Source organism: Dasypus novemcinctus, chromosome 12, assembly GCF_030445035.2.
Source record: "Dasypus novemcinctus isolate mDasNov1 chromosome 12, mDasNov1.1.hap2, whole genome shotgun sequence".
NCBI lineage: Eukaryota > Metazoa > Chordata > Mammalia > Cingulata > Dasypodidae > Dasypus > Dasypus novemcinctus.
The window spans coordinates 66526752-66540920 of NC_080684.1; the positions used below are offsets into that span (position 1 = coordinate 66526752).

The 14169-nt window shown below is 37.1% G+C and overlaps 1 pseudogene; it reads left to right on the top strand.

Annotated features, from left to right (window-relative positions):
* The first annotated feature begins 217 nt into the window (after nucleotides 1–217).
* On the top strand, nucleotides 218–10077 carry LOC101438607 (very-long-chain 3-oxoacyl-CoA reductase pseudogene; annotated as a pseudogene).
* Nucleotides 10078–14169: the final 4092 nt, after the last annotated feature.

The following is a 14169-nucleotide window of genomic DNA, read 5'->3' on the forward strand; positions in this document are numbered from 1 at the left end:
GCACCACAATTCCCTGTAGACTATATTCAGTGTTTTTAATAGATCACAATAATTTTCCTAAATAAGAATTTTCCCTAAGATAAATATGTGGGAGCAGCATTATCTGGTGCATTCACTTACCCACATCCACAGTACTTTCTTCATCCTGGACTTTCCCAGTGACACTGGAGCTCAGGAGTCTTTATGTATAGTAATTGTTTTCTGTCTATATCAAATCATGATGAGTGAGCTTAGCCAGTGCTCTGCAGAATCAACCACTTTGACCAGAGTACTTTCCAAAATTCCAGTAAGTCTTGATTTGGGGGCATAGTATATTTTTTCTGGTCATGCTTCACTCTCACCACGCTCCTGGAATAAAGTATCTTTCTTAGGGTAGTTGGGAAAAAAAAATAGATAAATATGGAAGAAGTTATTGATACTACCTGCATCAATAATACTATCAAGATGATAGTATCAGTAATTTATTATTAAATTTTTAATGATGGATTACTAGAAAATGAGGATTTTTATACTTGGGGGCTTTCTCACAAAAGAAGGATTTTTATATTTGGGGGATTTCTTTCCAAAATTGCTGATCCTTTATTGAGCTTCGCAGAGAAGACCACTGTACTTGCCATCCAAAGGGGTGCTGATGCAAAGTACCAGAAATTGGTTGGTTTTTATAAAGGGTATTTATTTGGGGTAGAAGCTTATAGTCACAATGCCATAAAGAGTAAATTACTTCCCTCACCAAAGTCTGCAACCACATGGTAGAGCAAGATGGCTGCCAGTCTCTCCAAGGTTCAACCTTCCTCTTCAGGCTCCATGGTCTCAGTTTCTTCTGGTTTCAGCTATAGGCTAGTATAAGGCTTGTCTCTTTCCCTGGGGCTTGTTTCTTCCTAGGCTCAGCTGCTTTGTTCTCTCCACAAGGTCAACTGTAGACTATCAAGCTCTCTTTCTTCCTGGGGCCTCTGCCATAAGTATGGAACCATCTCTATTCCTCTGTGTTCTTTTCTTGTGTATTTACTTCCTGGGGCTCCAGCATCAAAACTCCCAATTTCTCCTCTGCTCTGTCATTTTCTCTCTGATTCCCCACACAATCAAAGCCTTATCATAATTTAATCAAGTAAAAGTGAAACTTTTGAATGTAATGTAATCTGATATGCCCAGAGAAACAGACCAATTAACAAACATAATCCAATATCTGTTTTTGAAATTCATAAATAATACCAAACTGCCACAGCCACATAATCTCAGAATCCTCAGATTCACATTTTACTCATGTCAGTTTAGTTGTAGAACTGCAACAGGTAATCAAGGCCTGCCATTCTGGGTGACTGACAGAATATTTCTCAAGCTAAATTCACCTTGATGTACAGATTTAGGATCATTTGAAAGAACATACCCATGCACTTCAGGTCTAATTAAATAAGAAGTAGAAGAAGGAGGAGGAAGAGGGGAAAGAAGAGGTGGGAAGAAAGGGCCGAGCAAAAAAAGAAAGGAAACATAACAAAAGTTGAACTCCAAGGAGCTTATGGTAAGATATCAAAGAGAACAGATATATTATGCATGTTGAAGCTGTGATATTTATGGCAAAAGAGAAATTCTATTTTTTTTTTTGTTCATGTCATCTTTACAATGTGCTCTGATTGATGAAACTCTGATGAAAGGTACTGACAGAGGTTAAATGCTTTAGGTCAGAGAGAGAGAGATCTTATTCAAAAGGAACAAGATGCTGGTTACCAGATAGATTAGGTAGTAATTTTAAGTTTCCCCATCTGAAAATATTTTAGACTGGACAGCCCATTTGCCTGTGATTTCATGCAGCTGGGGTGTTCCTTATGGCTAGACTTCACAGTGGGAAGGAAGGGATAAGTTGTACTAACAGCAGAAATCTGTAGTACAAATGAAGAAATTTTTGTTTGTCTTTGAAAAGGGTAGGAAAAGGGACTTTGATGAAGAAAGGTAGAGTCCTAGAGAATGGAAGAAGGAAATAGAAGTTGGAGACATTAAGAAGTAAGGGTCAACAGACTCAGCAATAGATTAAAGTTAATGAAGAAAGGAGAAAAAGGAAGAAAATATTAATATCACGATGATGCTGATGAAGGGTGAATAATCATAGCAATAATTCTATCAGCCCACATTTAGTGAATGATTTCTATATTCAGGTTACATGTCTTATTGTGATCTTAAAAAAACGGAATGAGGAAGATATTAACCCCGTTGTACAGAGAATAGAACAGAGGCTAAGAGAGGTTAAGTAATTTGCTCAAGGTTAAACAACTGGTAATTGAGCTGAGCCTCAAGTGGTTGTCTAATTCCAAACCTATGATCTTCACTGCTGTTTTTAACTTTGGAAGCCATAAGAATAGTGACATCATTAACAGGAAAATGAATAACAACTAGTATGTGGGGAGGGTGGGAGGATGACAGGGGGGGCTGAGGTTTATTGTTGTTCACACTAGATTGATGCATGTACCTTTTATAGATCATTACTATCTTAATCTTACAAAGAAATCTTAAGATTTCTTTGACTATGTTTTTGCAAATAATCTTTATGCATAAATAATAGGCAGTAATCCTTCAAAGTAAGCTTAAATATCAAACTTAAAAATTCTTCAATAAAAACGTCCATTCTTATTTATTTCTCTGAACATAAACTGGTGGCCTGCCACAACTGACATCTGCAGAAAATCACCATGAAGAAACCTCTTATACCTCAGGGTGATTTAGTAGTAGTTGCTACTTTTCATAACACATTGGGGAAATATGTTTTTCCACATAGCATACCTTTACTTTTTCCATGATGCCTATTTTTCTAGTAGATTGTTTTGTTCTACAACTAGCCCATCCTTCTTTTCCTTCAAATTTTCTTCCAAACAAACAGCATTGCTTTTCTGAAGTATTATTTTCAAATCCAAAATTAAACTCCCGTGTGCCCCAGGGTACGTTTTAAAAGTACATCTCCTGTGAGATATTTTCAGTGGATGCTTATTTGGCTGTCTAGTTCTTTATTTATCTTCTAACCGTGTCACTGAGATGGACAGGGAGACTTGCACTGATCATAGGCACAGGTTTGGGCAATTTAAAGGGGAAATAAACAAAAGCAAAGCAACACAGCAACAACTGGAAGAGTTAGAATGGCTATTTAGGATACTATCCTGAGTGAACTATTGTGAGACAAAAGCCTGCATATCTTCTTTAAAATTTCATTGACATTACATAGAAAGAAAAACAAAACATTTCCTTTGCAATTTTGCTCTGAAATATAGAGAACCACCTGGTTAAAAAAAAAAAAAGTAGAGTTGAAATCATTCATTCAGTCCTGCATAAACATTTTTTTATAAGAACGATATCTACTCTGTTTTGATTGTCATTTTAAGAGCATATTGTATCTGCTATAGTGATCAAATTTCTAATTATACACAAAAATAATGAGCAATCTTTTACCCTCCCTCATCCCCCCCAGGACTATGCATTTCTTCTTGAAGTACTTGTAATATTTTCTAACATTTTGTGACATTTGTCATACTTGTAATTAATTGTTCAGTGTTCTTATACTTGTGATTAATTATTCAATGCTTTCTCTGAGAAGTGAATGTTCATGTCTAGCTTGCCATATTTACCATTGACTAGAATGTTTGAAATGTAAGTAGATATTCAGAATATGTGTAGAATGAATGAATGAATGAGATATTATTTGAGGAGATAGTCACAGAGCCTCTGAGCAAAGAAATATAAGATAGAAATCGCCTAAGTCACTCAAGCTACAGGGTGAAATACGTGGTTATTCTCTTCATGGTGATTTATAGCTTAACAGGAAATGAAGTTTACACCCTGAATTACCTTGTGTTTATTTTCTGATGCAAAGTCTTACTAAATCTTCTGAAAGCATTTTTTAAAATTTGATTTATGACCAATATTTTATGATAATTTCATTTTGAAGATAGTTTATGAAATTGAATTTGTGACTGCTAATTACAAGTATTTGTGCCTCTAATAATCATAGTTTTCTTTTGTTATAAATTTAATGCAACATTTCTAGGAGTGGCTCTTCAGTTTGTCAGAATTCTCTTCTGGTTCTTTCTGCACAGGAAAATATTTAGTGGAAATATTCAATTTTATCTATATATTAATGTGACTAGTCTATGATATGGTAAGCATAATTTATTTCATCTCTTTTTATAAATGTAAACCAGTATGCCTACTAGGCAAAGTTATAATCTAGTCGAGACAATTGTTTCTGACTTTCACTGTACCTGTAAAGTTTTTCCTGTATTCTCATTTTCCCTTTATCTGAATGAAACCCCCAGTAAATCCATAAAATTTCTGCTCACACCTTATTCCCTTTAAATTACATATAATCTCAACTTAGAAATGAGAATATTTGCTTCCTGTAATTAAACTATTAACTTGCATGCATTAATTTTTTTCTTCTATCATTACTCACCTCTACTTGGAGGAACCTCTTTGAGACTGGAAATTTACAAGGAAAATGTAGCAAGGGATGGACAGTGAGATTGGATTTCCTATTCCATTCCTTTAACATCCACTGTTTTGCTCTCAACACGGTGAAGGAGGTATTGGTCAAGGGCTAGGACAATGTAGACATAATTTGGTGTGGTTGGGTACTAAATTGTCTCCTGCACTCTGGCCTGGAAGACGGGAACTCTTCTGGGCTCTTCACAGGTTTTCTTCTGCTCCCTTCCTTCTGGGAAGAAGACATATCTATTGAGAGAGCTCCTTTAAGATGATGTCTTCAGGCCCTGAGCATCTGCTGCCAAAACTCTAGCCTCTGAACTGGTGGGTCTTCCAATCCCTCTAAGCAACCCCATAGGGTAGGACCAAGATGGTCACTCATTGGTATGGTATTACTGGTCTGCAGGAAATACTTTTCATTCCATGGCCTTGGTGCAAAATCCTGGATTTACCATCTAAGTAGAAATTCTGAGCCCATTCCTCACCAGCAGGAGTCAGACACCATCCATAGTCTCATTTAGATTTTTGAGTTTGAACCAGGTACCAGTCACCTTCAGGAAACATGTTTCATAAGCAGATCTCTGAAAAAAGGTAGGGTTAAAACTCTTCACTCCCCCTTACTAGGCTTGGAATTAGAAATTGGTTTCATAGAAGTACAACAGTTCTAAGTAAATACCTTCACTAATCCTCCCTCCTCTACCCCTTGAACCATTAATATCAGTAATCTGGACCTGGGGACCAGGATCTGAAAAGGGTTCTTTTGCATTTCCTTTGTGAATTTCACATGGGGAGAGGGGAGAGGGGTACTCAGACTCAAACTCAAACTCATTATTGTAATTTCAGTTGAAACTAAGACAGGATCAGGCACATTCTAATATCCTGCTACAAAAGTAATTGAAAATATGAGGAATGAGGAACAACTAGATTGCTCTGTATAAAATTGATATCTGATCATTTTTTAATTATACAAGTGTCAATCTCATCAATCAAATTTTGTTACTTTTAAATACACTCATATAATTTACTAAAAATATGGGCCACCCATTACTTTTCCTTGGGCCCAGATACGTTTCAGAATTCATAAGGTTTTTAGCTATATAATTTAGTATATAGTCTATATATTACATATCTCCCCTGCTTATCTGTTTTATGAAGCTCTCTGACATTAATGGAAGAAGTTTTGATTATAGGAAAAACATCTGTTTTATTTATGATGAAAACGGTGGTTTCTGACAGAATTTCCAATATGAAGAGCAATTTTAGTTATCTGGAGAGACTTCTCGGTAATATATGACAACAAATAGAGGCTAAGCCATATTCTGTCCAAATTATCTTTTTAAGGAACTCAACAATATGATTATAAACATAAAAGTTTCCCTGTAGGTTTAATTTCACACTGCCTTATAAACTGATCCTACCCTCCAAGATATAAGGACACTATTTCACAAAATTCTCACAACAAATAATGTGTTAAATTTTAGAGGTTTAACATTAAAAACAGAATGAAGAAAACAGGAATATTAGCATTCTAATGCTCCTTGCTATTAAGGATTTGATCATTATATTAAACTCAAATTGATTTAACTTTCTAGCTTCTACACATAGATTTTCCTATGCTTTCTTATTTTCTTATACTTGCTTAGTCTTTCTCAAATTTTACTGTGTAGAAGAAATACTCTATAGGAATACACACAGAAAATATATATATTGCAAGTTATAGGAGAGATAAAGCAACTTTTCGGAGTAATTTTTACCTGCATATAGTTTTCACTTAAGACTTTGACTTTAGCAACTAACTCTTGCCTCTACCTAAGAGGTGGCATCAAAGCAACAGGACCTTTAAGTTCAATGCAGTCTAGGATAGGTTAGTGCAAATTGAGTGGTGATTCCTTTTTGCTAAGTGTATATAAGGTGCTGCTGTTCATAGAGGTATTATTTCCTTTTCCAGGTGTGCTTTAGCAAAAATCATCTGTTCAACTCTATCTCATTATGCTTGCCATCGTAAGACCTCACTTATCCTGCTTTATTCTCTATGTTATCTATAAACAGGAACTGTGTAAACTATTGGAACTGCTTAATATGGGAGCAGGTATAGTATGGACAGAAGAATTGTCTTAGGGCATTTAGGAAACCTTCCCATGGCTCTGTCACTATTAGAAGTGTGATTTTAGGTAAATCACTTGTCTTCTATGGGCCTTTATTGCTGAAAATGGAGCTAATAAAATTCAATAGAAATGATTTAGATTTGTATGGTATTTTGCTGTCTAAGGATATATTCACTAAATTTCACTTAATCATCATAAATCCATGAGATCAATAACTCAAACATAATTATCCACATTAAACCGGTAAAAAAAACTGTAGGTTCAAAAACGTGAGGCATCTTGCCCAAAGCCACAGAGCCAGTAGAGTCCTCACAATAAATTCTGGATTTGCATCTTGAATCTAGATTTTAAGTTTGAGACTTCAAATCCATTTTTTTTTTTCTGCTTTCTAACCATTACAGTAGTGTTTCTAAATGTCAGTCTTTTTGCATTATAAATTACCATTTTTTGCTGTGTTCCACATGTTCTGTTCAACCCTTGATGAACTTATATAACTAAAATTATATATCTTTGTTATAAATGGATAATCAGTAACACTAACCATAAATTGGAGATGTCCATAAACTATAAACATACAAAATCAAAACAACGCCATTAACTTCTAGCTAGATATTTTTACATTAGCTAAGGTCTGAGCCTAAGGTCTGCTGTTCCTTTGTTAGATTAGCAAGCCAGAGAGAGAGGCTGAAGACACACTGGCACCAAAGGGAGAATTTTTCTTAATGTAATCAAAAGCATTGAAAGAGGACAATTTTCTCACTATGCAATTCAATGTTATTTAAGGCCATTCCTGTATACCACCTGAATTCAATTTATTTGTCACTGGTGGGTATTTGTCCCACAGTATGGTGAACACTGCACTCCATCTCACCTAGCATGATCACCTATATGTTAGGATTATAATGAATTTTTGTATAATACATGTGAAAGCACTTCAGCCTTATTAGCAGTAATTGCCACTGTGTGTCAGATCTCTTGCTAGGCCATCTACGCATATTATTTTGTTATATAATACCTACAATTTTATGATGTAGGTATTAGTATCCACATTTTACCAATGGAGAAACTAAAGCTTATGGAAATTAATTTAATTTAGGTGAAATAATTAGAAAATGCAGTGCTACAATTTAAACCCTTTTTTGGCTAATTCCAGGGAGTGTACACATAAACACAATTCCATGTAAATAATTTACATTTAATATCACATTTTAACGAATTAGAAAATATGCTGTTTCAATTTTTTGTCCACTTCTGCATAAGAAGTGCTTTAAGAATGCTTTTAGTCCTTTCTGATTTCGTTCTATAATTTATGCCCACATATTTTCTTTACATATTTTTCATGCAGATATATAGCAATATGCAGAGTAGGCAATGGAGGGAGGGACTAAATGGCAAGAAAGCTCCTTTGAAGACTATACAGTGAAAAACACCCCAGAAAGAGCTAAAAGAACTATCTGGCCAGTAGAGGAAAATCCAACAAGGGAAAGAAGAGGTTAGGGAAAGAGAAAAAGAAAATAAAAGTTTTATAACAGCAGATATTTTTCTTTAAATTTTATATTTTTAATTTAGTACTCACGCATACATGCACACATGCAGAAACATGATCAAATCATAAGGGGACAGAGGTGGATAAATTTTTACAAACTGAACACATCCATATAACAGCCATCAGATCAAGAAATAAACCTTCAGTAGCAACCCAGATTTATAATATCATAGGCTAGTTTGACCTCTTTAAAATCTCATAAACAGAATTGTGCTTTAGGTACTCTTTATGTACTCTTCTTCATTTTTATGAGATTTATATGTATTATTGCATGTAGTATTTACCAATTTCTAATTGCAATGAATTTAGGTCAACTATAAACTTAAAGGATCCACATAGGACCACCCTCATTTCTGATGAGGGTTCAGATTTTCCCCAGACCGTCCTTACTTCTGAAACCAATGGTAAGTTTAAAGACTTCCCAAACCACCCTCATTTTTCATTCATTCATTAGCTAAGGACTCACAAAAGTCATTGAAAGCTATTACTTGTCTTTATGATTCTTATAGAGAAAAAATACAGATTAAAATCAACCAAAGGGATGGCTCCTCCTGGATTCATTCATTCGTTTTTTTCATTCTGCAGGTAGTGAGGTCTAGGTGAAAGCCACAGAGAGTGCTGTCCCAGCTTCCGGCTTCTTGCACTGGATGGGCGCAGGCACTGTGGCCTTCCTGGGCCTGAATGTCTTGTACTGGCTCTTCATGGCCCTTTGTGTCTGGGGGCTGGGTAATGAGAAGGGGGCCAGATGAGTTTTGGGGAATGGGCAGCTGTGACTGGTAGTATTGATGGAATTGGAAAAGTATACTCAGAACAGCTGCCAAAGGGTGGAATGAAGGTTGTCCTAATCAGCAGATCACAGGATAAACTGAACCAAGTTTCCAGTGAAATAAGAGAATATTTCAAAGTGGAAATAAGGACTTTTGCACTTGACTTGAAATCAGAAGATATTTTTTTTGAAGATTTTTAATTTATTTCTCTCCCCTCCTCCCCCCACCCCAGTTGTCTGTTCTCTGTGTCTGTTTTGCTGCGTGTTCTTCTTTGTCCTCTCCTGTTGTCGTCAGTGGCACAGGAATCTCTGTTTCTTTTTGTTGCATCATCTTGTGTCAGCTCTCCGTGTGTGCGGCGCCATTCCTGGGCAGGCTGCACTTTCTTTCGCTGTGGGCAGCTCTCCTTATGGAGCGCACTCCTTGCGCATGGGGCTCCCCTACGCAGGGGGACACCCCTGCCTGGCACGGCACTCCTTGCGCACATCAGTGCTGCACGTGGGCCAGCCCTACACGGGTCAAGGAGGCCTGGGATCTGAACCGTGGACCTCTCATGTGGTAGACGGATGCCCTAACCACTGGGCCAAGTCTGCTTCCCCAGAAGATATTTATGATACAGTTAAATGGGCTTGACTGGTCTTATAATTGGCGTTCTAGTTAACAATGTGGGAATGTCCTATGAATATCCCAAATACTTTTGGATATTCCTGACTTGGACTATACCATCAAGTAACTGATAAATATTAATATCATTTCTATTTATAAGATGATATAATTTGTGCTGCCAGGCAAGGATGAAAGATCTAAAGGGGGTAATTCTGAACATCGCCTCTTCTAGTGGCATGCAACCAGTAGTTCCACTAGTCACTCTCCACTCTGCATCCAGGGCTTTTGTAGATTTCTCCTGTCAGTGCCTCCATGAAGAATATAAGAGCAAGGGTATCATTGTGCAGTGTCCTGCATACTTCAGGCTACAAAACTGGCCAAAATTTTAAAGCCAAACTTGGATAAGCCTTCTTCAGAAACATTTGTGAAGTATGTTCTTAAAATAGTCAGCTTGCAGTCCCAAACCAATGGACACCTGATCCATTCTCTAATGGCCTCAGTAGCCTCACTCCTGCCTTCTTGGATTTATTTTAAAATAATGATGGGTATAGTCAAGTGCACATGGACTCACTATCTGAAGAAAAACAAGAAGTACTAAGCATTGATAACTGTACTGAGTAACTTGGTCAGATGCTCCCCGCTTATGCATGTTCACGGCAAGGCAACAGCCTGTCTCCTAGATTGTCAGATGTCCTTTTAATATGACTAAATGTTGTCAGAATTGGGGTGAAAGATGAGTTAGCTTTTCAGGAGTTCCTGGAATGTATTTGGGATATTACCTTGGGTTATTTTAAGATTTAGTATAAATGTTCATAACAAATGAATATGGAATTAGTGTTAGCAAGAACAATTTAATAGGGAGGCATACAATTATAACAAATCACAGAATCACAGAGTCAGACATAAAATTCAACAATTTCATCTGGAACAAAATTTTAGATAATCATCATTATTTTTCTGTTTTCTCTGAGACATACTTTAAAAAGTAATGGCCAGCTGCTCTCTTTTAGTTTTAACACTGAGGGAGTGAAGATTAGTTGATTCATCTTATGGGGGGACACACTGGAATTTAAATAGATCTCTATAAGGTTTTCTAAAGGTATATTCCAGATTGCACATTTCCATGGAAATATTCTTAAAGGTAGCTAGTGGCATAAAAATAATTTATGAAATATGGATTTGTTTCTGACACAAGAAGCCTATTGAAATATGCTTTCCTCTAATGTGTATTTCATCTCAGTTTAAATGTATGTAAAAACTAAAAACCATATGGTATGATTTATAAAGATAAATGGGCCAAAATGTACTTTGAAACTGACAGCCACCTACAGTGACACTGAAACCAAGGAAAGTGGCTTGCCTGAACCCCAAGCTTCTTTGTTTCTCCACTGCACCAGTAATGCTCACATATGTGAAAACAGGCACTAGCTACTCTAACATATGATAGGATTGGTGTTACACTTTTAAAATAGGTACCCTCAAGGTACTGATGTTATTAGTTTTAATAAAAGATATTGGTTGAAAAGATATTTCTTTAGTGCTTGAAATTAAGGCCATATTTACACTGTCCTAAAATAAATTAAGACTTATTTTTATCCTTCTATATAACTTCCATGGGAAAATCACCAAGGTGTAAGTCAAGATTATGAAACATGTAACAAGAAGATAGATGTTTACCTAAGTTGTGGTTCTCAGTCTTTTGAGTTTGAAGGACCAGTAAATTTGCAAAAATAAAATAAAATTACATTTTAAAAATTGGAAGATTTAAAGTATCTCTAGCTTCGGGTAGGGAGGCAAGATGACATTGGTTCAAGTGGGCACTCACCACCTCTCTCGCAAACAGCTATGGAGCAGGGGCAAGATCCTGCCTGAGTGAGCTGTTCTGGGAACCCACAGAGCTTCAGGGCATCATTCTGGAGGGAACAGGACAAAGTTCTGGTCAGGAACAAAGAGTTTGTCCAAGGGAAAAGCATGAGTTTCTCACCCCAGTGGCTCAAAATTGTGGGTGGATAAGCCCCACCCTCAAGGCAAAAAGTCACTGCAATACCCCTGACTCCCACCAGCCACTGAGCAGGTGGATATGTTCTTCAGGAGTAAGAGGGCTCTGGAAAAGGGTGGAGAGGGGTTTCCTTTCTGTGGTTTGGTTACCTGACCTACTTTGAATTTTAGGTAGCATACCAGCTGGCAAGAAGTCACCCTAGGAAGAGGGGAAAGGCAAATCTGCTCAAGCAACCTGATTTACCTAGCCACCTGGGAGAGAAGAGCTTGGGCTAGGAGAGCACTCAGTCAGGCAATTGACTGGTCCAGTGCTGAAAACTATCAAAATTCCAACTTCTCTAAGGGAGGTGAGCAGTAGGAAGTACTTAAAATCCTTTCAAGGGCCTATTTAGGGTCCCCTGAGAGGAGGGATAGGTCTGGAAGAGGGTTGAGGGTCATTTCTCTGCAGTGATTTTGGATACCAGGGTCCCATTTAAATTTCAGAAGGGAACTCAACCTGGCCAGGAGAGGTGAGGCGGGATCCTATCACACAGGCTATTGCATCCTGCTGCCCTGTGAAAGAAAGAAATAAAAATAGAAAGGCAGTGGGGATGGACAGGCTTCTAATGGGCAGGAATTTACCCAACTGCAAAAAGTCAAATCTGCCCTAGGGAAAGTGACTGGATAGCTCTCTCTAGCTAACAAGACCCAACTAGAAAGTTTAGCTCAGTGGAAGAGTCACCACTTTGAATATATGAGGCCCCTGGCTTGATTCCCAGTTCTCCTTAGAGTAGTGATCCTCCGTGTTATCAAACACCCAGCTGATACTTTTGGACAGTAAATACATGGACAGTATTCTTATATTACCTTTTCTTAGATCTCTTATCTTTCTTAAAAAAGTTTCCTTTTTTAAAAAATTTAACTTAGTGTACTCACTATAACCTTATTCAAAACCTACAGAGGGCAGACTGCAGGGTAATTGATTGATGAACACTGTCAGCCTGAGAACCTTCTCAAAGGCTTTAGAGGGAAGGCTGTTTTTTCCTAAATTTTTGTTTGTTTGCGTCTGTGTTTGTTTTTTGTTCTTTTATTTTTCCCTCTTCCCCCCACTCCCATTTTTTTAAAATTAGGTACTGAGGTCTTGTTTCTTGTTTGCTGTGTTTCCTGCTTCCTTTGTTCCCGCCCCCTTTTATTGTATACCAGTTTTTTGTCTACCTATGCTATTTCTTTTCCTTCCTTCATCTTCCTATCTTCTGCTTTCTGTTTTTGTTCTTACATTCCACCTATTTGTTTAGTCTTCAGTTATTCTTGTTTTTATTTCTATCTTCTCTAGTCTCTTTTTTAAAACTTTTTTCTTATTGTCTTTTATTTTCTCTTTCCCTCTCTTCTTCTTATTCTGACATTTTAATTCATTCTAGATATTTTTCTCTATTCAGTTTTTCATCTTGTTTGTATTCCACTTTTTAATTCTTATTCCCCTGTACTTCTGACATGAGTTAATTACTCATTTTCCTAGGTCTTATATGGTACCTCTTCTAACTTTTACTATTATTATTACTATTATCCTTTTTCTCTGCTTACCTCTTTCCCTTTCTCTGACCCTAATCTTATTCTTTCAATGGAACATAGACAACAGACAGGAAATAGAGTAAGAGGGATTAAATATCAAAGAGAAAACTTACTACATACACAAAAAACAGCAACTAAATAAAAACCTAAACACCAACAAAAAATTATAAATCAAACTAAGAAACAGGAAGATATGACCCAATCCAGTGAACAAACTAAAAACCAGGAGGAGATGCAGAACATGGAACCAAGTAATCAGAGCTGTCCAAACAAATATCATGGACCAATTTAATGAAGTGAAGGAAGATATTAAGGATATTAAGAAAACACTAGGACAACATATTGAAGAAATTGTAAACATACATAAACAATAACGGATATGATGGTGATGAAAGGTACAATCTAAGAAATAAAAAATACACTGGAGGGGAAGCAGCTGTGGCTCAATCAGTTGGGCTCCTGTCTACCATATGGGATGCCCTGGGTTCACATCCCAGGGCCTCCTTGTGAAGGCAGACTTGCCTGCAAGTGCTGTGGAGTACTGCCCAGACTGCAAGCGCCATGGAGTGCTGCAGGCCCCCAAGCACAGTGGAGAGCCAACTTAGCAAGGTGACACATCAAAAAGAAAAAAAAGAGGGAGACAAGCAAAAACAAAAACAGAAGGGCACACAGCAAATGGACACAGAGAGCAACAGCAAACAAAAGCCACAAGGGGTGGGGGAAATACACTAGAAGCACATAACAGCAGATTTGAACAGGCAGAGGTAAGAATTATAGATGTGGAAGACAGTGTATCTAAAATCAAACAGTAGAACAGATAGATAAAAAGGTAGAAAAAATCCAGCAACTTAGGGATCTGAAAGACAACACAAAATTCTAAAACTTTTGTATTATAGGTATCCCAGAGGGAGAAGAGAGGGGAAAGGGAACAGAAGTAATGTTGGAGGAAATAATCGCTGAAAACTTCCCAACCCTATTGATAGAGATGGATGTACATGTCCAGGAAGTACAGCATGCCTCAAACCATATAAATCCCAAAAGACCTGCTCTAAGACATATATGTGTCAAATTGCCCAATGCTCAAGACAAAGAGAGAATACTGAAAGCAGCAAGAGCAAAGAGAATCATCACATACAAGTGAAGC